The 27,429-nt window shown below is 47.3% G+C and overlaps 1 long non-coding RNA gene across 1 annotated transcript in view; it reads right to left on the reverse strand.

Moving 5' to 3' along the window:
- Positions 1-272: 272 nt before the first annotated feature.
- Positions 273-27,429, reverse strand: part of LOC138527925 (uncharacterized) — a 110,496-nt gene continuing 83,339 nt past the window's right edge. The window contains exon 2 of the long non-coding RNA XR_011284088.1: positions 273-3,014. This is a non-coding gene — a long non-coding RNA (uncharacterized lncRNA). The remainder of the gene's footprint in view (positions 3,015-27,429) is intronic.

A 27,429-nucleotide genomic window follows, 5' to 3' on the forward strand; every position in this document is an offset into this window, starting at 1 on the left:
CAAACACTCATTCACTACACGAGTCTCTTAATTTATGCTTGCATATTTTAGCTAAATATAGTGGATTGGGACCACCAGATGCACGGGTGCTGTGGGTGGTCTAATACCAGGTGAGATACAGTCTCAGTGTTGCTGGCACTCTGTTTATCCCTTGCAAAGCCAATCATTTATTTCCTTCTACATTCTGCTGTGACTTTCGCAAAGTAAACTCTACTCCTCTGCTCAAACAAATGTTCAATTTGTTGCCATAAAGAACTTACTGACGAAGAATCTATACGACTCCATTGTTCATTTTTTTTATTTTAAATAAATTGCCATATTTTCAAACAGAAAGACGGAATCTGCCATCAATGCTGCTTGGACCTCTTCAGCAGATGTTCATGTGTGTCTACAAGTGCCATGTAAACTGCTTGAATCACTGAACACGGCATACTTTGTGCGTCCCATATCTTTGAAAAGTGAGCCAATATTGTAAAGGGTAGTTTGCATTAATCACTATTTCTACTGTAGCTTCCACTCTCCCTCCAGCCTCGTTGGAGCTGCCATCCCAAAATTAAACATCAGTCAAAACGTAGACAAGCAGGTATTGCAGGTGTAATGCATCTCTAATCGTAATGCCACATTCATGGGCTCTTCTGACACTTCAACTTCCATTGTGACGACTTCAGCTTTTGCTTTAATCCTGCAACTTCTAACCTAATAATTAATGAAGTGCCTTGGGTCGCAGGAATCATCAGCCAGCGTGCAGGAACTACTGGGACCCCGGTAGGTATCAACAGGAAGTCGCTTTATTGGTTACATGTTACAGTTTATGAAGGATAGGTAGAGAGCAAGGAAATGACATCCTTCTAGTTACATCTCCCATTCTCCAGTTCCCAGCGTCATCCCTAGAACTCAGACGTCCCCAGATTATACATTCGAGATGGCATTCCACACTAATTCACTGCTCATGCACTTACACAGGCAAGGTGCACTAAGATACAACACATATCCTTTTCTGAAACAATCAAACAGAAAGGAGAACTCTCAGTAAGGTTCTAACAATTCCTAGCAATGCACGACAGGATAATTAACATTACATCGTTTACTTCACTCCCTTTTGCCCTGGACTTCCACTCCAGGGCCTCAGGTCTACCAATCCTGAGCACAAACTTGCTCTATGACAAGTCCTGCTAGCTCCGAACTTTCAGTATGACAAGCAAAATCCCTTCTACATTCGCAACCCACAAGAGAATACTTTGCTCCTTTTGTTTGTACAGCCTCCCCGAAACACAACCTTGCTCTACCATAAGAGCAACCACTCTCACCAACCTAAATCCTGTTGAAGCGCAATAAACTTAACATCAATCTACGACCAACTTGGAAACACGCATAAGCCCAACATGCCATGTAACCAACAAACCATCTCACATTACCACCACTGCTCCTAAAATAACATGTAGAAGAAGGAAAACAGATTGAAAAGAGACAAGACAAAGAACACACAAAACAACAACTGCAAAGGGGGACGGGGGTAGTGTGTAAATCTGCACACGAGCAAGGGTTAGCTACTCCACTTGCTCACATGATCTTCAGTGGGAATTTTAGATTTTTTTTAAATGTCACCATTGCTTCTAGTGTCACTTTAAACATCTTCTTAAATGGCTCTTACAACCTTTTTTCAGTTTTTACTGAACTACTCTCAATCTGCATGACACAAAACTCTACTTTCTCTTGGATCCACACGCCTTGGATCATGCACAACTCTTCTACTTTATTCTATGACAATTCTACTACAAATAATCTAACACCGTAACTGTTACACACTCAATGGCTTAAGTCCACATCTCGTGACACAACCTCTATAACTCCATGACAAACTCTACTTCACCATAATTACTGCACCCAAGTGGTTTACTCACTCAATGGCTTAAAGCCACATCGTGTGATGTACACCCCTGCACTATATGTGCGTGTGCTTTACTCTTCTTACATTCCAATCTTTGCAATCTGTAGCACTATGAGTGCTTGTGACCCACACCTTCTACGATTTGAAACCTCAGCACTCTAAGTGCTTGTGGCCACAACTCCTACAATGAAACCTCAGCACACTAATGCTTGTGGCCCTCACCTTCTACACATCACTTGGTTACAACTTCGGCACGTAAAGAGGTGGGGGCTCGCAACTGTTGCTATAAACAACATTAAATAAACAACATCTGCACACTGTGTGCCTCAATCTACTGGGACTAAATCCAAAGCTTCTACTATTGCACTAACAATCACTTAAATTCTTATCAACGGAACAAACTTCTAGGCATCCATCCGCTACATGACACTAACGCATCCCAACATGCATCGGTCAAATCTTACATACACAATACTGCATTTACTCAAGCAGTCTCGGACATGCATAAAAATCATGTTCAACAATTAGGAATGCACAAACGACCTTGCAGAGATGTGTTTATCAGGCACAGCACTATCAAGGCGAAACATTATAACATACATTCGCTAAATTATTGTGTATTATCAGCCACGACCATTCTCTAACTCCTTATGCAACTCTATGCCACTTAACAATACTTCTCCATAACTAAATTCACTACCTGCTCTGAATTTAGCATAATAGCTTAACAGTACATTTTTCTTAGTATTTTTCATCACAATAGCTTCCTCCCAGCATTCTCCATTCTATGTCAACACCCGGAGCCGCGGATTATGCTTTTCTCTCATCTTTACTTCCCAAGTTGCATCATGAAACAGCAACAGTAACATCCAAAAATGCGAAAAACTACAATCTCTATATGTTTAGATTTGTTTGTAGTCCTTAGTGTTATTGGCCTTTTCAAACACGTGACCTTAATAAACCAATAGTCTGTCAATCCCTATAAATCCTGCCCACCATTGTATGCACTTCTCTTTCTTTGGCTGATCCTTTCAGAACTGTAGCATCCCAAACGGTAAACGGTGTTGAACTGTCCCCTTGAACCAAAACATCATGAACCTGTTGGCTTATTTTGACGCCCTGGAACCTGCAAAACAAACCACATTTCAGTCTTGTGGTCCAAAATGGTGGGTAATCGACATATGAATGAAACCAAATGAATCTTCCCCTTGCAATCAAGTCATTACATTAAAACATAAGAAAAAAACTGCAGATGACAACATGAGAGCGACTGATTAACTGAGTGATCCATTCAGTTTTTTTCTTGTGGTAGTTATTGAGTCCAGGTGGTCTCTGGACTTTAAACAGTCAGCTCCTTGGAATTTGCATTACCAGAACATTGCATTGTTGGTACTCTGTTCAATTTTATGTGGTGCCCACCCTTCCATTTTCATTACATTAAAACATCTCATTACCCAATACATTAATTTGATTACTTGGGTGGGATAATCCTTCACCTCCGTGTCTTTAATAGAATTGTGACTTTCAGTAACGTATGTGTGGAAAATCTGAATTCTCTGTCAAGACGCGGAGTCTCGGATTATGCTTGGTCAAAGCTTACTTACCACCAACGTTGCCACCTTTTCTACTGGCTTGAAATAAAATATTTTAAAAGTCGACTCTTACGACCAGTCTGCTGCCTTCATAATGTCTTGTAGTCTGGCACCTGCCTGAAAAGCCTTCGGGTCCATCGCCCCTCTCACTGAATGGGCCCAATAGCAAACGGTATCTACTCCCGCTTGGGATATAACCCACCTGATTCATCTTGCTAGTGTAGCTGACGCCACTGCCCCCAAAAGGTTTCCTTAAGGTTATGAGGAACTGTGTCACTCCTGTGGGTCGCAACTCCCTAGTCATGGACTCATATGCTGAAATGCATCTTACTGGGCAAAGCATGAGGTGATCAGGTAATGCTTCATATGGCACTGATCTCAACAAAGTTTTTGTTCTTGTGATATGGAGTATTATTCCCTGTGCAAATAAGGTTTTACTCTTGACCTCTAGCTCTCTCACACCAGATACCCTCTTACATGACAGTAAGAATACAAGCATAGCCAATTTGGCTGATAATGCTTTCCTAGTTGGATCATCATTATCTGGCTGTGATGTGAGCATTTTTAGGATCTTACCTACGTCCCATACCTGGTCATATTTCTGCCCCGGAGGTCTATTTATTCTAACCCTTCACAAGTCTGGAAATCAGTGGATGTTCTCCCACTGGAAGTCCCTCTTTCTTCGCGTTTCCCGCTGAAATAGCTGAACGGGCGGTGTTAATCGTCCTATGTGCTTTTCCCTATGTTGCTAAATGTGCCAGGAAGTTGGCTATGTGTAACACATCTGTTCCAGTGGAACGTACGTTCCTTTCCATGCACCAATTGTGCCATGTTGGCCAGGCTGGTCCATATGCTTTCCTAGTACCATACACCCAGGTCTCTTCAATAAATTGTTCAGATTCGTCTGATAGTCCTGCCCTAGCCCAGGATCCCCTGAAATTGCCCACGCAATGTAATTGGGGTTGCCTGTCTTCACCAACGTGTGACCACCCCCTGAGGGGACCAACACCAATAGTTTGAACCTCGTTAGAGCCATCGGGTTGTCGCAATCCTTCACCTCTGTGTCTTTAATTGAATTAAGACTTTCTGTAACCTATATATGCAAAACTGAATTCATTCTCCATGCAACTCCATAATCCACTGCTAAGTCACGCGTTATTTTGCATTTTAAATCTGTATTACATTTTTTCACCACTTTCAGAAAATCATGCTTGTGCATCCACTCAAACTAAGACCACTCATGCTAAACTAAGACCAAAACATGAACCAAATACGCTTACTTTCCGCCAAACACCACATTGCCATTTACACTTAGACAATTTTCACCAATATGTTCAGTAAAGTGTACTATTACTAATGCACACATCTAAATTTCTTCGCAGAAACTATAAACTGTAAAACTCTAAGCTTAACCATGAAAAACTCTGAAACTGCTGTCTCAGTCACCAGTTGCCGAGCAAAATCGATGCGACTTCATTGCCGCAGCGGGCGGCAGTAGATCTTGTAAAACTTCCTCCACTCTCTCGAGCCGCCGCGCCGAATAAACAGTACCTAATATCTGAGGGTTCCCTCACCAGTTCCACCGCTTTAAAATAAATTAAAGTACCTCCCAACTGCAAATAAACAAACTGGTGCAGCAGCAGCAAAATAAATACAGCGGCCAGGATGAATCCTGTGATGGGCGCACCCGTGCCTCAGGCCGCCCTGTACTGATACAAGCACGCTGCACACACTGACACAATGAGCCACACGTCCTTACGTTCCAGGGTCCCGGCGGCAACTGCCGCACAGACCGTCTTTATTCCAAACGCGCATGCGCAGCCAGAACGAGGCTCGCATATGCGCACTGTTAACTTAAAGACGTAACATCCCTTCTTTTCTTTAAACAAAACAATGCAATCAATAACAGTTCTAACTGACCCACCGGTGAGTTGCTGACCTGAGCCAGCCTACCGGTCAGTCTCCTGAGTCCAGGACGTAGTCCTTGAGCCGAACAGGTGGGTTGCGACTCTGTCTCATCGGGTAACGCCTACCGCTCGTCGGGGTTGGTGGCGAGGCCCCTGCCACTGGTGCTGGGTTCATTGCAGTGTCTTCCTCGGGGATCTTGACATTGTTCTCTGGTCCCATCACTCCAGCCTCTCGGGATCGGATGTCAACCTTTTTGAAAAATTACTTGCTGCGGGTGACGGTTCCCCTTTCGCTCGCCGCCGTTACCATTGACCCCTTCACGTGGGTGATGGTCCAGGGTTGTGGTTCGTACGGCAGCGATAGCTTCCCCTCGGGTCTGCGGTTCCGGACCAGCACAGAGTCTCCCACAGCTACCTCCTTGTCTTGTAGTCCTCTCCTTCTACTCTCCTTCTCGTTGTGGGCTTCTCGCTCCTGTCTCACTCGGTCGTTGTCTATGACCCCTGGCTCACGGCCTTCAACTTCCGGGAGGAGTGCTCTCGGGCAGCGCCCAAACAAAGCTTTGGCTGGTGCAACCCCTGTCGACTGGTGGGGGGTTGTTCTGTACTCCCTGAGGAATTCAAAGAGGTTTCTCTTCAGTTCTCCTCCACCATTAGCCGCTATGCGGAAGACCTTATTGAGCGTCCTCATGAGCCTCTCCGCTTCTCCATTCGAACGAGGCCAAAGCGGTGAGACCTTTCTGTGCTGAATCCCCTTTTCCTTCAGATATTGCGCAAACTGGCTTCAGGTGAATGGCGGCCCATTGTCTGAACACAGGACTTCCGGGAAGCCGTGCGTGGCAAACATCTTTTCCAGGGCTAGGATTGTGTGGTCGGTTGCTGTTGAATCGACTAGCTCCACTTCTGGATACCTCGACCACTGGTCAACCACTGCTAAAAAGTACATGCCCCTCCCGCTTGACCCGAAATTAGCATGAACCGTGCCCCATGTCCTCTCACTCCTCTCCATGGAGTTGATCGGTGGAGCTCTTTCCAGGGAACTCGCTGCTTGGCACAGCAGGCATCCCTTCACATGTGATTCCACTAGGCCCTGCAGGTCCGGGAACCATACTTTCGGTCGTAGTCTCGCCTTCTTTTTCGCTACCCCTTGATGGTCTATATGGGCCAGCTCTAGGACTCTGGTCCTTAACGACCGAGGTATGACTATTTGCCGCCCCCGCAGCAACAGTCCACCATCTGAAATTGACAATTCATCACAGACTTTCCATAGTGCCTGAAGGTCATTTTGGGCTTGTTCTTCCCGCCTAGTCTTTTGCAGTACATCTCTCCATTCCCTGCTCCGAATCGCGGCCTGGATGATCTTAAACACCTGATCATTGGATGACTCTCGTGCCACGACATCCCTGGCCAGCGCCACCGGCATTGCCCCTTCTACGATGTTGTGGATGAATTCCTGGCATTCCACCAGCTCTCCTTGGCTTATCGTACTGTCCTTGTTGGGGTGGCGGGACAGGTAATCCGCAGGATTGTTTGTTCCCGGTCGGTACACCAATTTGACGCCATATTCAATGAGGGCGAGCATCCAATGCTCTATCCGTGGAGGAGGCTTCAAGGAAACGCCCGCCAAGATGGGCAGTAGAGGTTAGTGGTCTGTTAGGACGGTAACTGGTTTTCCGAGGATGTACAACCGGAAATGCTTGCATCCCCACAGGATCGCCAGTGCCTCCCTTTCAATCTGCGAGTAGCATCTCTCAGTCTCCGTGAGGGCCTTACTCGCATACGTGATGGGTAGCATGTCACCTCTGGTGTCCGCCTGCACGAGAACCACTCCTAGGCCCATGGGGCTGGCATCCACGACGATCTCCGACTCCGCAGTTGTATCAAAATATGCCATTGTGTCCTGGTCGGAGAGTGCTCTCTTGATTGCCACAAACGCCTCCTGTTCACACTTGTCCCAGAACCAAACAGCGTCATTCTTTGTTAGGGCCCACAGGGGTTCAGATGGCGACGCCAACCCTTTGACGAATCTGCCGCCGAAATTAACAATTTCCAGAAAACTGCGTACCTCAGTAGGTGATTGGGGTGCCGCAGCCTCACGGATGTCTTTGATCTTTTCCGGGTCTGGAGGCACACCGCTCGCGTGGAATACGAACCCAAAGAACCCAATACGGTCCTTGAAGAACTTGCATTTTTCCCGATGCAGGGTGAGGCCTAGGTCTTTCAGTCTCTGTAGGGTTGCCTCCAACCTCTTCATGTGCTCGGCATGGGATGTGGCGAAAACGAGAATGTCATCACTCATATTTATTACCCCTTTGAGTCCTGCCAGAGCACTCCTGATTGTATTTTGGAAAACCTCTGCGGCAGAGGATATGCCAAAGCTGAGGCGCTTGAACTGGTACAGACCATCGTGTGTGGTGAAGGTGGTAATGTACCTCGAGTCGGTATGCAGTTCGAGCTGGTGGTACCCTGCTCTCAGATCCAGCTTAGAGAATACCTTGGCCCCCTGCAGTTCACCAATTATTTCATCTAGCGTGGGTGTTATGTGGCGTTCACGCTTAATGGGCGTGTTCGGAATGCTGATGCGCCAGGTTGTTTGGGCTTTGGCGCCACGACAATCGGCGAAACCCATGGAGTCGGTCCTTCGACCCTCTCAATGATGTCCATTTTGATGAGTGCTTTATGTTCTTCTTCAACCTGGGATCAGAGGTGGAACGGGATGCGACGGTGTTTCAGTGCCGTAGGCCGGATGGTCTCATCAATATGTAGTCGCACTGGTTCTGCCTTCAGCTTGCCTATCCCCTGAAAGGTACTAGCGTATTTCTCCAGAAGTGAGTCAATGTCTCCTTGGTAGACCTCCAGTGCAAAGTGCACAAGGTCCAAAGCCTCCGAGGCGGCACAGCTTAACAGGGAATGTGGGCTGACGTCGGTGACGAAGAACCTGGCTTTGATGACTTTGGCTCCACGGGCCACGGGGGCCACGAACACTCCCTTGATGGGCAACGGGGTGTCACCTCCAAACGTGAAGATTCTGGCTCTCGACATGTCCAGGGGAGGCGGGCCCGGGATGGCTTCATAGTGTTCTGTGGCTAGCACACACACCGACGCCCCTGTGTCTATCAGCACTTGTGTGGGGGTCCCTTGAATGTCTATAACGCACGTCGTTGTCTGCGTTTCTTTGTCCCCATAGCCAAGTTCGAAATGAAAAAGACTTCTTTGTCTTCCTCTTCCTCCTCGGCAATGTTGAGCCTTTGGGTGTCCTGTTCCAGCGCGGCAACACTGCGTTGTCTCCTGTAACCACCACCTGCTCTGGCTGGCACTCTCTGTGGGGTAACCAGGGCAGTGGCCCGACACATTCTGGCATAGTGTCCCGGCGTGTTGCATCTCCCGCAGACTCTGGTTTTTGCTGGACAGTCTTCTGAGTGTGGCAGGTCATATCCACAATACTGGCATATGGAAGGGGCACCCTGCAGGGTTGTCGCTTCCTGTCGCTTTTGAGTCCAGCGTGGTTTCTGCTGAGCTTGTCTTCCCACTGCAAAGGCCTCCTCACATTTGCTCGGGCGAACCGCGGCCTCCATTTTTGCACCTCTACTTTCAACGAGCTCGTACACCCTTCCATTGTCCAATATTTGTGTCAGAGTCATGCCCGGCTCCCTCAGAATCTGTCTCCGCAGCTTGCTTGAGCTGCAGCCTTGGATTAGTTCATTGCGAACCATTACATCTGCGTCTGCCCACCTGCAGGTACTTGCCAGCTGTCTTAGGCGTGCGCAAAACGTGTCTAATGACTCGTCATCATGCTGTTTCTCTCCGCACATGACAGACCTGTCAAAGTCAACGTTCGACAAAGGAATAAAGTGATCGCGAAGTGCTGTCTTGACGGCTGTATAGGTCGCTGCTGGTAAGTTGAGAGATTCGTAAATACGCAGCACTTCCGTACCTGCTGAGTATAGCAGCATCGCCAGCTTCGCATCATCATCGGTTTCTCCGGTCGCAGCAAAGAACATATCAAGTTTTTTGATCCATAGCAGCCATCTTGGGCCCAATTTCGAAGGTGGGCCTGATGTGTCAAATTCTTGCATGGGTTGTAAGGATCCATGCTGCCTCCTCACCACTCTTGCCGCTGGAGGGGCTTCTCCATCGCTGTCCGCCATCTTCACAGGTCGCACAGGCACCTCAGTCAGTAATAGAGGCCGTAAACCTGGCTGAAACTGGCTCTGATGTGTTTGGACCCTTGTGCTGTTGCACTGTGGTGATGTCCCTTGGCAGCTGATCACTTTAAACCTGTATATTCATGTCTGAAATGCAGTCCTCCCAGCTGGAGGGCTGCAGAGTGTCCAAAAATTGAGGTATTGTTCTCAGTATGGTGGCAGCGCACGAGCGCCCTCACGGGCCGCTACTGCCTCTCATACCGAAAAACAAAATGGCCGCCATCACTCGTGTCGAGTTCGTAACATACGCGAAGAAAAAAGCCCTTAAATGACACGTTCACACGTGCCGAGAGCTTCTCTCTCCATGTCCCGCCTCATCGCCAATGTGATGGGCGCACCCGTGCCTCGGGCCGCCCTGTACTAATCCAAGCACACATGCACACACTGACACAATGAGCCACACGTCCGTACGTTCCGGGGTCCCGGCGGCAACTGCCGCACCGACCGTCTTTATTCCAAACACGCATTTTCGGCCAGAACGAGGCTCGCGCATGCGCACTGTTAACTTAAAGACGTAACAAATCCCATGGCAATCCAGTGTTACGTTACTCCCTTCTGCCGTGAAGTGTCCGCCCATTCTATTGCAGACGAAACTCCAAAGAAGATGGAACATACCTAAACATCCTGATGTTCCACTAGTCCAAATCTTATTCGTCGTTTGTATAAAGATGGTGCCCAATGGGATGCGTTCCGGCAACCGGCAAGCTGGAACGCATGTGCAAACCAGCGGGGCTTGCTTCGAAACAATCCCAAATGAATTGTCCATACCTCCAACTCACTGCAAACACTGCAGGCCGGAATGACACTCCAACCGGCCAGTGCAGTGTCCGGATCACTGCACGGCCGTATACCAGAGGATTACATGTCCCAGGGGCAGCCTCTATTGCAGGGGCAACAGTGCTCCCACAGTGTACCGAGCATCACTTGAATTACAGCGCTGTGCCAGACAGGCCAATCATTAATCATGATGCCGTCTGTGTTGCTTGCTCCCTGTGGTGCCTCAAACTTCTGTTGCACCATTAGCCCCTCTCGTTGCCACCAATGAACACTGCGCCCCTGCAAACATTATGGCCACCGGCTCTCCTCCTGGTTCTGTCCCATGACAGCAAGGACCAGCTCCATTATCATGTTGTGCCACTCCAGGACACTCGGTCTTCCTCTGTGGCGGCTGTGGTGCCCTTCCTAACAACGTCTTCAGCAGCCAGGATGTCCAGCTTCTCCTCACTTGCACCACACTTTTCAAATCCTCCTCACAGTGGTCCTCCTTCAGGGGCATCACTCATCACAAAAATGAAGTGCCTTGGGTCACAGGAATCATCAGCCAGCATGCAGGAACCACTGGGACCCATGTAGATATAAACAGGAAGTCGCTTTATTTGTTACAGGTTACAGTTTATGAAGGATAGGTAAGAGAGCAAGGAAAGGACTGCCTTCTAGTTACATCTCCCATCCTCCAGTTCCCAAAGTCATCCCTACAACTCAGACGTCCCCAGATTCTACATTCTAGACTGCATTCCACACTATCTTGCTGCTCATGCACTCACACAGGCACAGGCCAGGTGCAGTAAGATGCAACAATTGCATAGTTGACATGTTCCCTGTCTCACAGTGGGCACATTCCCTATGCGAATTTTCAGAGAGAATAAAACTTCCAGCAGTGTGTGCCTCATTGTAATAATCACTTCCTGACCGCCAGTTAAAGATTTCATCTTTCCTAGTACCCATTCTCACAGTCGAGGTTTTCTTTTCACGTGTGGTGTATTTCAAACGTGTTGTTTTCAACATCTGTGAATTGCATGCTACAGTCTGTGCAGGGTGTCATGCAGTTGTGTCAACAACACTGCCATGGTATTCTCTGCAACCAAGGGCAATAGGAAACGCTTGTCTGGCCAAGGTGACGCATGTGTGTCACTGTGTACAGGGATTGTTTCATTTGTTCCAGCACTTCTTAGTGCTCACCCCCACCCCCTTACAATTATTTCTGCCTCAAGCAATCATGCCAGGTACTAGCCAATTCTGCTAATATAGGGGTGGATTTTCTGGAGAACCCTAAAATACCCAACATGGACTTCAATGATTTGCAGGTCATGGGAATGGCTATGCCATAATTAGCTGAACTCTATCTTTACCCATGTGTTTGCCTTTTGCTGATAAACGCATGCCCAAAAACTATACTTCCTCTTTCTTTCCATTGAATTTTTGCTATTCTCACTTTCAACCTCCTCCTGCATTCTCTTCAATACTTCTCTCAGATGCTAGTCACGTTATGATTATTCTTTACTGTGACTCGGAATGTCATTGACATACTAAACTATACATTTTGCACATGAATAGCTCATTCAGTATGCTTTTCATTACTTGTACAATGTCGTGGAAATACCTCTCAATCCCTTTAGTAATACTCAAGAGTATGTTTTATTCTTCCCCTCCAAAGGCAGAATATTTCTGTCCATGTGTAGAATGCAAGGCCAGAAGCTGTTATTTATTTCAAGGACTGTGAATGTGGTACATTTAGGATTCACCTGTGAAAACATTTCTGGCGATGAGGTAACAAATTGTGCAGTAGGTAGTCAATGTTTACTTGAACCTGAAGCCGAAGACAAGCTGGACTTTACTAACATTGCCGCAGAAGAACTGGCAAGGAATCATCCGAGTAAGAAAAAGAGAGTAAGGTGCCATCCACAAAAAGCAAAATCTTGCAATATTTAATTCTGCCTGTGACATGGTTATCCCTAATAAGTCTGGCATGGGGTCCTACAACCAGAGAAATTACAAGGGGGGTGGGAAGGAGAGCAATGGGCAGCCCTGAGGCATTCCTCTGAAAAGTGGGAAAATATTTGAGTATTATACATACATACATATATATATATATATATATATATATATTAGCTCTAGGGCTTGCATAAAGAGCCATACTACAAAAGAAGAACGTCCTCTCTCAACCCAATTTTTGAAGAACCTCCACGTGGAAGTTCCACTCCACCCTTTCAAATGCATTTTTTGCAACAAGTGAAATCAGGATGGAGGGAGTCTTTCTTTTGCTGGCTACATCTGTTCAATTAATTGCATTGTGGACATTATCTTAGATCTTCCTACCCTGAATACATCTACGCTGGTCTTCCACTACCCGAGCTGGTAGCAAAGGTTTTAATCTAGTTTCTAAAATTGTGGCACCCATTTTGAAACCAATACAGAGCAGTGATATGGGTCTGTAAGAAGAGCTTAGCTCCCGGCCCTGATCTGGCACTGGAATGACTTAAATTACAGCTTTTACCATCACATTACTGGCTGTTTTCTATTCCCCTAAATTATTTAAATGTGCTCACAAGTCTATATAATATGGGCTTATAACATTTCTCACAGAATAACAGAATGTGCCCATCTAGCCTGAGAGAATCATGATTTTTCAAAGCTCACAAAGTCTTAAAAACCTCTTCAGCATTTACTGGAGCTTGTGAGGGGGGGGCGGGGCGTTTAGCTCTCACCCAAGCTTTATCTGTCATGAACCCGTTCGGATGGCGATGGTTACCACGGTTATGGCTTTGCCGCCATTGATCGGTGCCATCACGCTTCTCACGTTGCTGCTTTAACGTTCTAGTGGTTTTCCTGCTCGCCTCAGCCGGAAGTATTTCTTCCCAGATTCCCTTGCGGTCTGCGTGTTGCAACCATTTTAGCTCTGCTCCTACGGTCACACGCTAGTTTTCTCCTCTTTTGCTTCACACGGAAGCCTGCCTTTCTCTATTGTTTTCCATACCTGTTCATTCTGCCCTTCTTTTCCCTTCCGTTCGGCACGCTCGCTTTGTGAGTTTTCCGCTCTTTCCTCCTCTTGCCTCGTACCTGCTCACCTTGTTTACCCTTTCATGTTCCTTTTCTGCCACTGCCTTGGCTTGCCCCAGCTTGGAATTTTCTTTCCGCTCTGGTAGTGGAACATTCGTGTCACACACCGCTCCGCACATTGTTGTGCTCTCTTCCTCTTACCGCTGCCTGCCTCCGGCTCCACTTCAACGGGGGTTCTACTTTCGGCGCAGCCTTGGCCAGCAACGACGGATATTCACAGGGTTTGTTTCCACCTTTGGCTTTTTCCCCCATACATTTCCTGCTTCCGAGACTGAAGTCGTGGAGTGGTCCAGTTTGGGATCCACCACGTCTACTTCTCGTGACAGGATCCAGGCATCAAAATCGAAGAAGGACTATCTGGCTCACCGACAAGGAATCAAGGAGACAGACTCCGAACAATCAGGTGAGGAGAGTGGTGATTCGAGGGAGGACATTGACAGATTGCAATGCCAAAAACATACGATGGGCACCCCAGAACAGGTTCAGGAACAGATGCAAGAATTGTGGAATGCAGTACAAAGCCTTTCCCAAGAACTACAGACAGTTAAGGCTGAAAATGTGGTATTAAAACAACTGATGTCTAACCGAGAACAGGCACCTCCTGAGCTACCACCAATTGCCCTATCATCAGGCAAATTTGATGGTTTTCCGAAGAAGGTCAAAGAATTCCTGGAGGCGGCTATGGTTTACTTTACATTCAGACCCCAAATGTTTTCTACTGATCAGGCAAAGGTGGGATTTCTCATCTCTAATATGATCGGCAATGCTCTTGTCTGGGCTACTCCTTTAGTGACAGGAGGTGACCCAGTTTTGCAGGACTATGGTGGGTTTCAGACCCTTCTTAAAGAAACATTTGAGAGACCAGAACTCACGTACACTGCTACAGAGGACCTCCTAGGTGTCAGACAAGGGTCCTCTGATGTTCTTTCATACATCACCACCTTTAAAACCTTAGCTGCAGGTGCCGGGTGGGCAGAACAGGCTCAATATGCCATTTTTGGTAGAGGTCTCAAGGAGGACATAAAGGATGAATTAGCCAGGTTTCCTCGACCTAAAACATTCTCGGATCTGTTATCTGCATCACTACAGATAGAACATCGTCTACTAGAACTTCGTCATGAAAGAAGACGCTACCGAGGAAGTGTAGCAAAAAATGAGCCTCCGCCAAGTTCTTTCTCACCTATGTCTGCATCTCGGGATGAACCCATGCAGATAGGAAACACTCAGTCTCCACTCTCCTCTGAAGAAAGAAGACGGCGAAGAGAAAGAGGGTTATGTGCTTACTGTGGTTCAGACAAGCACCTTCTCAAGGAATGTCCTGAACTGCCTCAACGACGATCGGGAAACGAACAACCCCGGAGCTAAAAGGGACGAGTGTCCGGGCGTTTTCAGATGCATCCAGTCCCTATGTGTCTTTGTCTGTTTCTACTAAAGAAAACCAAAAAGATTCCAGGTTGATGGTGGTCAGTGTCAACATTTAAGTCGGAGATAAAATGGTGTATACCTTAGCCCTCCTGGAACGCGGAGCTGCAGGAAACTTCGTAGATACTCTATGGGCCGACGAGGTGGGTCTTAAGCGGCTACCCCGCTTGGAAGATCAGAAGGTGGAAGGAGTGGACGGTACCCCGCTTTCCTCAGGACTCATCACGCAGACTACCGAGACCCTGGAAATTAAAATCTTTCAGCATACCGAAAGAATAAGATTTGACATCATCAGGGCGGCCCATTTTCCGGTTATTCTAGGAATAACCTGGCTAAGGGGACACAATCCTCACATTGACTGGGTCTCTAACCAACAAAGCTTTGAATCAGAGTACTCGCCATCCGGTGTCCCACTCCCCGGAGACCCCTCACCCAGGTGATCCTCCCACACTGGTCCACCCACAGGGATCCAAAAGCAATGGTGTGCCCTGGCCACCTGGATGACAGATCCCTGGGAAGTAGCAGGTGAGACACCTTCAGGTTTCTCATAGAAGACACTCACCTGCAGCGCCAGAAAATAAGTGGCAAGCAGACGGATGTCCTGGGGTATAGGCCCTGGCTGTGGCTACTTTCAGTTGTCCAATCAGGGGAGGGATGGGAGGCGGGTTGAGGGAGAGGAAGCAGTGAAGCTCAGTGGTGGGGAATGGAGCCGGCACTGAGAGTGTGATAGGTGCCGAGTCAAATAAAAGGCCCCAAAACAAGTAGGCAAGGCTGTGGGAGCACTAGGAAGCACAGAATGAAGACACTCACCTGCAGAATTGGGAAATACGTTTTGAGCAGGCGGATCCCGGGGACTAGGCCCTGACTGTGGCTACTTCCAATTGTCCAATCAGGGGAGAGGGGAGGGATGGGAGGCGGTTCGACAGAGGGGAGGCAAGTCGAGGGAGGGGAAGCAGGGAATCTCAGTGGTGGGGACTGGAGCCGGGCACTGAGAGCGAGATAGTCACTGGGTCAAATAGAAGGCCCCAAAACAAGCAGGTAAGGCCGTGGGGGCACTAGGAAGCACTGAAGGAAGGCACTTGCCTGCAGTGCCAGGAAATAATTAGCAAGCAGGCGGAGGTTCCAACCGTGGACCTTTTCTCATTCTCACTCACCGACTGCCTTCAAGGACGCATAGCGCCAGGCGAAAGCAAATTTAATTACATACTGCCAGTCCTGAGGTCAGGAACCGGCACAGAAATCATTTCCTACGCTACCCATGGATTGGATGCATTGCGCCCACCGAAACAAGCCAAAATACAGATGGTCCCAAACCTCTGGGACCATCACCTAAACATTCCCCATCACGCCCTGCCCACACCTACATTGGGCCCATCTCATTTCAATATACAATCACCATTTGCTGATGGTCCCAAAATCAGGGACCGTTCCAACATGTGGGAATAGGCTCTTACTTTCCAGAGGCTGCCGTGAGAGAAATACAGCACCGGTGCAGACTCCACTTACTGGGCATGACGGACTTCCACAATGCTTGTGGACGCCCAGAGGGCACGGCCCCTACCATTTCTGGATTGCGAGGAATGGCAATGAACTTATTCTGTTTCTGAAATGCACAAGGACACGGCAACTTCAAAACCCTAGCTTTGTATTGGCGGTGTGAGACGGCAGTGGAAAACTTCTTCTGTGCTATGCAGGCAGTGGCAAATATTGTGTATGTCCAGATCTAACAAGGTGATAGGTAGTTAACTAAGTGGATCAGACCTATAATCTTTTTATATATGGGTATAATAGTGGTTTTACTCCAACTCAGCGGTAATATCTTAGTCTCTTCTGTTTCTAAAAGGCACATAAAAGATATTAGTCCATAATACCAAATCACTTTTTGGTATTTTATTGCTTAACCCGCAAGGACCCGGAGCAGCCGAGGAAGATGCTTTCCTAATTTACAACTCAATGTCTTTCGCTTCAGAGAACAACAGCCATAGACAATTTACTAAGAGTGGGGAATGAGTCTGTTGTGTCACAGCATATCATTTACTAATATGCTTAGCCCAAACTTCTTCAGTAACTGGATTGACCTGGGTACTTTGGCAGATTTTAACACAACACATTTCCAGCAACATCCTCAAGATGATTCAAATAAGAGAGGCCACGCCCTCTTATTTAGTTATTTAGCCACAGTGGATTGGTCCATTTCAAGCCTTCTGTAGGGGCAATCCTTGCTGCTGTAGCAAAGGTTTTTCCCTCTGATGTCTGATCCCACAGTCCCTTGTCTCATGGACGTTCAGAGGGGTCATGAGAAGGACATTTGGCCTAGGCATTTTAGGATGGTGGTATCCTTAGTCTGGGGACAGGTCCTCTCCTATGCTACACTATCCCCCTCCCTAATGTCTACCTGAGATTAAGGAGACTCCAGTAATTATCCATCTGCTATGACTTCCCTATTGAGCTGGCAGAGCTCCCTTTAAAGCCACGTCTGCCTATCCATGTGGGTCTTAAAGAACTTTGGCAGGGTGCTGTTCTGCAGGATCATGACATATTGCACAGATCCAGGAAACTGGGCACAGCAGCGCATTATTGTAAGATCAGTATCGAAGGTCCTTCATATGTTCATCTTGTGCAGTTGCTTCGGTTTCAGAACACCCGCTCTCTTTTTTTAAATGTTATTTATAAAAATCACAGAGAAAGTAATGTATTTCTGGCACACAAATGCTTACAGAATGTACTAATGATAACAGAGCACAGGACATGAATCCTTTACAATGGGGTGAGAATATGACTTGACGAGCAGATGTTGCAGGGGAAGATGGAAACATAAACCATGGACAAGGACAGGGCAGAATGATTTAGGAATGATAGTAGAGATAATGCTGAATTAAGGATGGAGGGTTGATGGAAAAGTGCTGTAGGATTGTCCATGAATGGCATGGAGAGAGGAATACAGGGTGATGAAGTAGCGTATAGTGCTAGGGAACATGTACTTCAGAAACAAGAGCTTTGAGGTTTAAATAGTAGTATAGTTGGAGTAGTATAGAGAAAGAGAGGAAGAGCATTCCAGAGTATGGGAGTGAGGAGAGAGCAGAAATGAGAGGGAGCACAGGGTGATCAAGTGGTGACAAGGAGGTGACCGGAGGATGATCTTAATGAGCGAGGAGGAGAGTAGGGAGTGAGATGAGCAGATGGGTAGGGTGGGGCAAGTCTATGGATAGTTTTGAAGATGATGAGAAGAAGTTTCTATTTAGCCCTTTGTTTCCTAGATAGCCAGCCAATCTGGTGACGGACAGTGGAGGTAAGGGTAAAGTGAGAATGTTGAAAAGTGAATGTACTGTGAAGTTGAGGACTTTAATCAGAGGTGAGAAAGTATACTTGGGAAGGCCATAGAGGACACTGGAAAGATAGTCAGATATTTAAAGGACTAAGGAGGATATTAGCAAAGGAAGATGACAGATTTTTCTGATGTTGTGGAGGTTGAGTCTGGCTGCATTGTCAGATTTGGATGCGAAGAGCGAGAAGTGTGTGATGGGGTCAAAGACGACACCAAGCACAATCAGAGTAAGAAAGGTAGTCAGGCGAGAAGAAAACAGACCACTGCTAAACTCCAACAATAAGGGGAGAGTGGGGCGGTATGGCAAAGGTTCAGAAGAATAAGAATAGATTAAAGGTTTGCATGCTGAGCGCAAGAGATGAAGCTGGCGACATTGAGGAAGAATCCAGAGGTCAGAAGCCGGATTGAAGAGGATCTTGGAGATTGTTAGTATCAAGGAACTGTAATAAATCCAGAATAAGACTCGGCCACAGGGGCATTGTGATGGTTGCTATAGACTTTAAGTAAAAATAAAAGAGGGTTGGAAAAAAACGTATCTCACCCTATCTCTATTTCCTTGCCTCAACGAAACTCAAGGATTTCAGTGTGAGAATGTCCAAAAATAAAGAGTTGTCCATCCTGTGTCCAGAATGCTAACCTGACCCTTACATGCTAATTCAATATAATGCAAACATGTGTATAGTCTTTTAGCTGACCATCTATAGCTTTTTACAATGTTCCAACACAAAGTGCCAAAGGTGCAAACAAAATAAACAAATGATCTAAGTTCCACAAAGTTCCACAACTCTCAGCAGGGTGGCGGGTCCCCTTACCCTGAGTTCTCAGTGTCCTCAAAGATCACAAACACAAGTCTTTTCCTCTGGAAATGCAATTTATCCAATCCAGGGGGTATGATTTCACACACTCAAGGAGTTCCTTTTCCTTCTTGTTGATTTTCACACTTTGTTCACCTTCTCTGCCCAGGTGGTATGATCCCCTTCTCCTGGGATTCCCAGTTTCAAGAGGCTCTCTTGCTCTTCTTGAATTCCACAATCTCTTTGTAATTGGGGACGTGCCCCAGACATGCAATCACATTGCCTGGTATACTTGCCTGCCAGGACTTTAACAGTGTTCACTTTAGGTTTGGGTGAGTGTCTCTGGCTCGCAAAAGATTGCCTGGTTTACTCTCCTGCCAGGGCTTTCTCCACATGCAACAATTCAATTCACTCAGGTATTGAGTCTCCAACCCCTTTTAAGCATTCTCCTTCTCAAATATATTCAGCGATCCCAGCTCCCTTTTCCAGGTATACCCTGTGAATGTTTCTGCCCCTCCTCAGCATGCAGCCCATGCTGGGAGTGCCCCAGTGTCCACACTCCCTGGTCTGGGCTCACCGGTGTCATCTAGCTGTTTCAAAGTTCACTGCGGTCTTCAGTCTCTCCAGCGTCCTGTCTGCACTCCAGTACTTGCCATGCCTGGGCCTCCACTTTGCAGCAGCTCCTGCGGTAGACCTCCGAGCAGCATACTTTCTTCTCTTCTGCGTCTCGTGACGGTGCCGGTAGGAGCTCCTCTGCACCCTGCTGTTGCTGGCTTTCTTCTAGCTTCCTGACTCGCGTTGGGTTGAGTCGAACTTCCTCTTCTAGGCGGTGGCAGGGTTTTAAATGTCCTAGCACATATTAGATCATCCCAACCACTGGAGTGAGAGTCTAGTTCTGAAGCCTTAGTGGTCTGCATTACTCTTGTGCTCTTCCTCGTCTCAGTGCTTTTGTAAAAAGAGTTAGAAAGAAACTTACTGTAATTGGAAAGTGGTTGGACTGGATCTATGCCACAATGTGCCATATAGGTTTGAGAATTTGGGGTGTCATACCCTGAGTGGAAGGAGGGATTCATGTTTCTGCCAGTGAGTCTGCTTCTCTCCCACAAGGGTTATCGCCCCCCATATGGTCCTCCCTCAGGTAGCCACCTCCAGGGTTGGCATAAGGTAACAGCTGCCCTTCCCTGGCCATATGGGAAGAGAGTTTCCCTGGAGAGGGAGTGATGTCATCGCTAGGTTTATCATAGAAAGCAGTGAGTCAATTGAATACTACTCAATCTAGGAATTGGGAATAGTCTGGTAGATGAAAGACAGGACCAAAGTTGGCAGGACAGTTAGAGTCTAGACCAGGTTTCTTAAGGATAGGGATGGCAGTAGCAGTGTTATAGGATGAGAGATAAGTGGCATTGTCAAGAGAGGAGTTAAAGTTAAAGAGGGAAGCAAGATATGGAGCAACACTTGGAGCTATGTGCTTCACAAAGTCTCAAATACTAGGTGCCCTCGCACACAGGTCTATTGACTAACCTCAACTCATACACCCTGATTCCACAGGACCAGTATCTCCAAGGAATACCACGATTTTGCTGAGGTATTCAATAAGGGCTGTGCAGAACATCTCCCACCACATCGGCCCTATGACTTCCCCATAGAATTGGTTCCTGGGGCAGACATTCCCAAAGGTCTCGTTTACTCTTTATCACCTGCTGAAGACCTTGTGTTAAAAGAATACATACAGACATCCCTTAGATTAGGCCATATTCATCCCTCCCAATCACCAGCTGCCAGTCCAATTTTTTTTTTTTCCTAAGAAAGAGGGAGATCTACGCCCTTGTGTTGATTACAGATGGCTTAACCAAGTCACTATAAAGAACAGTTATCCGATACCCCGCATCAATCCTTTATTAGATGGTTTTGTCCATGCCGTTGCTTTCACTAAATTGGATCTGAGCAGAGTTTATAGTGTAATCTGTGTCAGAAGGGGTGACAAATGGAAAATGGCTTTCTGCACCCGTCACGGTTTGTACGAGTATACTGTGATGCCATTCGGTCTGTGAAACGCCCCAGCCACGTTTCAAAGGTACATCAACAATCTTTTTCATGACATCATTGATGTATACCTCATTGTTTATCTTGATGATATACTCATCTTTTCCCCGGACATTCAATAACATGTCTCCCATTTTAGCGAGGTCTTATGTCATCTAAGGAGTAACTCCCTTTTCGCCAAGCCTGAGAAATGCGTATTCCATGTCTCAGCTGTCGATTTCCTAGGGTTTCATATCACTCCTGGGGGGGTTTCCATGAATGAAACCAAGGTCCGTGTCATACTGAGTGGCCCGTTCCTACATCCCTGAAAGCACTACAGTCCTTCCTTGGTTTCGTTAATTTCAATCATAGGTTCATTCATGGTTTCTCTGCCATTAGCACTGTCATGGTGCAAGGTCCTCCTTCTCTTTGATAGGTGATTCCCTCGCCTCATCAACTTCCTCTCATCTCCAGCTGTACCCTAATCCCCTCCCTTGGCTACCTTTCCCTTTTCCCCTTCCTCACCCTCCCCATCTCATGCTCCCTCCACTCCTCCGCAGGGTGTAGCTCTGATTTGTACCCCTCCCCGGAAGGTCTTTAAGGCTGGCAACCTTCTTCATCTTGCCACCCTCAACTCCCGCTCTGCTGTCAAACATTCCTCTGACATCTGCCACCTCCTAGAAGAACTTGATCTTGTTGTTCTTGGTTTTACCGAGACATGGTTCACGGCCAGTTTGGTCACAAGCTTTGACACTCTCCTCCCTGACGGCTACAAGATCCTCTCCGCCCCCAAATCCACCCGGCCCGGTGGTGGTGTAGCCTTGATCTTCCCTGAGTGGATTGCTGCCTCTATCATCCCCACTCAGACCTACTCCCCTTTCGAATGCCTTGTCTGTAGGCTCTGTCTCTCTCCTAGTTACTCTCTTACTGTTGCTACTCTCCACCGGCCCCCTGGTCAACACACCTCTTTTCTCTCTGAGTGGGCAGACCTCTCCTACGCCCTCCTGGCGTCTACCTCTCAACTCCTCCTCCTTGGTGACCTCAACATCCATCTTGATTCTCCCTGTTCCTCATCTTCGCTTTTCTGCGACCTCTGCGATTCACTCTCCCTCTCTATCCTCCCCTCCGGCCTGACTCACTCTGCTGGACACTGGACAGACACTTGATGTCCTGATCTCCTCTGGCCTCCCCCTATCTACTCTCCTCACCACTCCTCTCTCCTGGAGTGATCATTGCCTCCTCTCCTCTCATCTTTCCATCTCCTCCCCGCAAGCCAATCCCACCCCAAGATTGCCACCCACCTTCTCGGACATCAGGCCCATGAAGCGTGTGTCAGTCGAGGCTTTCGCTGCCACCTTCTCACCCCCTCCTTCATCCCAGGCTGATTCACACCCTGACACAGCACTGTCTCTGCTCTACTCCTCGATCTCTGCCACTCTTGATGTTCTTGCCCCTGTCATGAGGATCCGTTTGAAGCCCAAAGTCAAGTGCAATTCTTGGTATGACTCTGACCTAGCTACAGTTAAACGTAAGTGTAGGGCGGCCGAGAGGAAATGGGGGGCTTCTTGCTCATCCTCTGACAAACCGGCCTGCCGCCTGCTCCAAAGACAATACCGACTCTCTGTATGCACTAAGAAGCAAGTCCACATTCAAGCCTGTGTCTCTGCGGCATCTAACAACTCGGACGAACTCTTTAAAATCTGCAAGGAGCTGGCCAACCTTGCTGCAGTAGCCACCCCTCCTCTCGCCCCTCAGGCTCTTTGTAATGCCCTGGCTGCACACTTTGTCTCGAAAACCCAGGACATCTTGTCCACTCTCTCCTCCTCTCCCACTCCACTCCCTCCTTCTCTGCTTGCTGGCCCACCCTCAGCAAACCACCCTCCCTCTCTTCTCCCCTGATGAGGTCGCAAGACAAGTCTGATTCATGAAAGCCTCATAAAAACAGGTCCATCCCTGTTCCTCTAAAACCATTAAGGACCACATCAATACCCTTGCTCCGGCCCTTGTAATACACAGAGAGAAACGATCCTCCACTGTGCAGCTGCAGGGCACTGTTTCTCTCTGTGTATTACAAGATTGGTTTCCTTGTAAGCACGAGTGGATTTTCTCCATGCCTTTGTGCATAATGTCATTTACAACCCACTGCTGAGTGGGCATGAACGCAGGACGTTCTGTTTTTCACCACTGACCACACCAATGAGACTCGCCCTGATGAAGGAAATAATTTCCGAAATGCATTGGCTTTTTTAGTCTAATACATGTGGATTGTGGCAACTGCTTCCTCACTAAGGATTATTAGTGATAGCTTTTTGTTTGAACTATTATGGATAAATCATTTTTGATATGAATCAGAAAGACTCATTTTCCTTTCTCTAAGAAGTATGGTATATTATGGATACTTGAACATATTGTCGTGAATCAGATATAAATACGTGCCCATCTTGGGCCCCATATGAGAGCGGTTGTGTGACCCAGTATTATTACTTGGTCTCCAGCGTGTGTTGCAATTATAAGTCCGGGTGTCTCCAGACTTGTCACAGCCAGCTCCTTTTCAATTGGATGTATATTCTTTTTTGAAACATTTGATTTTTACTTGAATATTCTGAACATTTTTGAATACATGGTGGTGCCCACTCTCTTCTCTGTTTGTCACATGATGCCCCTATCCATGGCCACCCTATCATTGCGCCAGAGGTGGTGCTGGTGGCCTTCCATGCACAGATATGTCTGCGACTATGTCAGTAATTATTCTATTTGTGCTCAATGCAAAACTCGAAAAGAGCATCCTTTAGGCTTACTACAGCCACTACCATTCCCCCCAGACCCTGGCACATGGTAACTACACTGACCTTCCACAGATCCAGGGGTTTAACACATTATGGGTGGTGGTGGATTCCTTCTCTAAGATGGCCTGTTTCATACCATGTTCAGGTATTCCCACGGCCCCTGCTTTGGCATCTTTATTCTTTCCTTCTGTTTTCTGTCTATTTGGGCTCCCCACTGTCATTATCTCGGACCGGGGTTCTCAGTTCATATCCAGATTCTGGCATGCACTCACAAACGTCCTAGGGATTGACGCTCTGTTCTCCTCTGCATACCATCCTGAAAATGACAGCCAGACTGAGCATGTAAACCAGACACTTGGGCAGTACATCCGTTGTCTTTCCCTCCAGCACCAGCACTCATGGATTAAAGTACTCCATCTTGCCGAATTCGCTTACAACAATGCACCCCATGCCTCCACTGGTTCTTCCCTGTTTTATGTTCTCTATGGCCAACATCCCTGGATCCTACCCTTCCCTGTTCTACCTGCCTCAGCTATGACTCCAGCCAATTCCTGTCTCAGGGACCTGCGCCAGATCCATGGGCAGACTATCACACACCTTCGTGAAGCCCAGACGTCTATGTGCCTGGCAGCTGACAAGAAACGTGCCACATCTCCTTCTTGTGCTGTGGGTGATAGGGTGTGGCTCTCCATCCACCACCTCTGTATCCCTGGTTGCAAGAAGCTGTTATCCCATTTTGTGCGTCCCTATAGGGTGTCCAGAGTGATCAATGCTGTTGCCTATCGTTTGTCATTGCCTAGCTCTTGGTACATCCATCCTATTTTCCACACCTCGCTTCTGAAGGCGTACCCTTCTTCCACTCGGGTCATTTTGCCCCCTGCTCCCATTGTGGGTGGTTCGTCTGATGAATATGAGGTAAACGAGATCCTCAGTTCTCATCTCATATGGGGACGTTTATACTATCTGGTTGACTGGGTGGGTTACAGTCCTGAGGAGAGGTCCTGGCAGCCTGCTTCTGATGTGCATGCCCCACTCCTGGTTTCCGTTTTCACTGTTCCTATCCTCTTTGCCCACGGGGTCGTGGGCCTTTGGAGGGGGGGGGGGGGCTCTGTCATGCATTTGCAACCTAGCAGCCTCAGGCTCATGCACACTTCACGCCATAATCAGGGTAACGTTCATACACAGTCACCCACTACTCATTGCAGACTGAGGTACAACCACAAGGACAAACGAGTTGGGGGACAGGCACACCAAGACTTGTGTGCTTCACGAACCGCTCACAAGTGGTTGTCATGGCAAATGTGTCAGTGTTGGCGTCTACCTTGGAGAATCAGAGGACGTTCACCAATGGCGCAGCACCGCTCGCATAGAGCGTCGGCGCTGACGCAGACGCGTCTATATGCCTCCATGGCAATGATATAAATAACGTCCTTGCCTTGCATTCAATGCTTCTCAGCTGTTGCGGTTTGCCACCAGTCGCGTTTCTTCTTCTTTGGATTCACGGATACCAGGAACCTTGCTTGCAGACTTCAGACAGCTTTTTGGATTACCCTTGTCGGATTTGTACGCCTCGCTGCTTTTGCTTCCACGGACATGGACCTCGACATTTCCAGTACGGACTTCTTTGCTTCTTCCCATTGATAACTTTGCTCTCTCAGCTCTCAAGTATCCGGTTCAGGTTTTGAGTCTTTTCTTGCTACTAACAAGGACGCAAGGCCGGATCTGTACTAACAAGACACCCAACTACAGGACTCTGCCCATGGGTGACTCCGCTTGCAGTGCCTTTCAACTTCTGCCAAATCTGTGTCCTTCCACGCACTGCTACACCATTCTTAGGGGAACAGGCCAGCACCAAGTAAGAGGGATACAACAACCTATCACCCCTCAAGTATACATTCACCAGTCAATCCATGGGTAGGTGTTGCTTGTTATTATTGTATCTATTTCTCAGATATTGTATTACTAAGTGTCTCCGCAACTGATACATCATATAACCTGCCTTTTTCCTTGCAGCCACGTGGAATTCTGGTGCTTCCTGTTCCAGTCACATGTGGCCCTAATAACTGGTCAGCGAGTAAACACTATCTCTCTAATCTGTGCTTTGGGACAGAGGTATTCTTAGTCTTTGTGGACCTCGAGTCTTGACACAATAGAGAGATAATGTATATGCCATACGGTGCAGTGATTGTGGATAATGTGTATTTGAATGAGGTAGAATTAGCAGAAGACAGGGCAGTAGGAGGGATTGGCGGTTTGGAAGATGAAAACAGTCCTACACCAACACCCCTGCCAGTGGGGCAGGAACAGTGAGTGAAAGAATAGGCAGGTCCATGAAGGGCACCAAAGGCTGCAGAACCAGAGGTAGGGATCCAGGTTTCAGTAAAGTTAATGAGGTCAAGAGAAGGAGAATGAGAAAGGAAGAAGTCAAAGGTAAAGGAGGTTTTATTGCAAACTGTGCATTCCAAAGAGCAATAGAAAGAGAGTGAAATTTAGAAGCAAAGCGACATTGAGTCTGTGAAATAGAGAGGCACTGGGGATAGATGCGAGAAGAGGATGCGTAATCGAAGTTAGGGTTGGAGTAGATTTTGTGAATAGAACGAGTAGTGGAGTGGGACGAGAGGTGGCATCAAGGAGAAGACATAATAGGGATGGGGAGAGAGTTGAAATGGTTCTTAGTGGAGGAGAGTGAAGAGAGTGGCAGAAGGAAAAGAAAGAGATAGCATGAGAAGTGCATAGTTAGGGTGAAGCTGTGAAGAAGCAATAAAGGGTGTGTAAGTAGAATTAGAGGACACATTCAAGCAAAGGCCCAAATGCAAAGAGGCTGAACAATGAGAGGTCTTTACCCATCACTGTTCAACCCTTAACTGGGATGCCACTGGCTGAAAGCATTGACACATGGCCTTGTCACCTGATCGTCTAGTCAATCAGTGGTTGGTCTCTCTGATATGGTCTGTGGTGTTCCTGGGATGATGCGATTTCTTACTGATTGTTGTTCCCAGAGGAGCCTCTGGTGGCCTTCAGCTGGAGATAGGGGTGATCCAAGATGACCACAGGAAGTGATTTTACTGATCCAAGAGGGGCACAGGAAGTGATGTTACCAATCCAAGATGACCACTGGAAGTGAAGTTCTAGACAGAAATCGAAGTCAAAAACCAGAATGGATGACATCTTGCCTGATGTGGGAGCAATGGATATGACTGCAGCCCAAAGCACAGAGCATATTTGGGAAATGGAGAATGTAGTAAATTCATCTTTTAGTTGCATTGATATAATCTAGGGTGGCAGTTAAGGAAATGTTGTGATGTGCATTTTTCAGGAGCAATTCTTACACCTGGGCCAGGATGGCCTTGGGATTTCTTGCAACATGACAAAGTGATGCTATGTAACAATTGCACAGGAATGAAGCTCACCAACTAGCTTGAGAAGTGTTGGTTTGACGCGTTTTATGTCACCCTCTGTCACCATCAGTAGAAGTAGAATCCTGATAGTGTTTGTGTCCTGGCAATACAGTGTAATATATTGCTTGACAATAGGAGGCATGGTATTGGTCGGATACTGGAGATGCCAGTCCGCTTCATCTTCCTCCTTCTCATAGGTGCCTCTTGTCTCCTCGCCTATTGTATCTGCAGCTTCCTGTCTCCTTCACACATCAAT

The sequence above is a fragment of the Ambystoma mexicanum genome, chromosome 7q (assembly GCF_040938575.1).
Source record: "Ambystoma mexicanum isolate Mex_15411 chromosome 7q, UKY_AmexF1_1, whole genome shotgun sequence".
NCBI classification, from domain to species: domain Eukaryota; kingdom Metazoa; phylum Chordata; class Amphibia; order Caudata; family Ambystomatidae; genus Ambystoma; species Ambystoma mexicanum.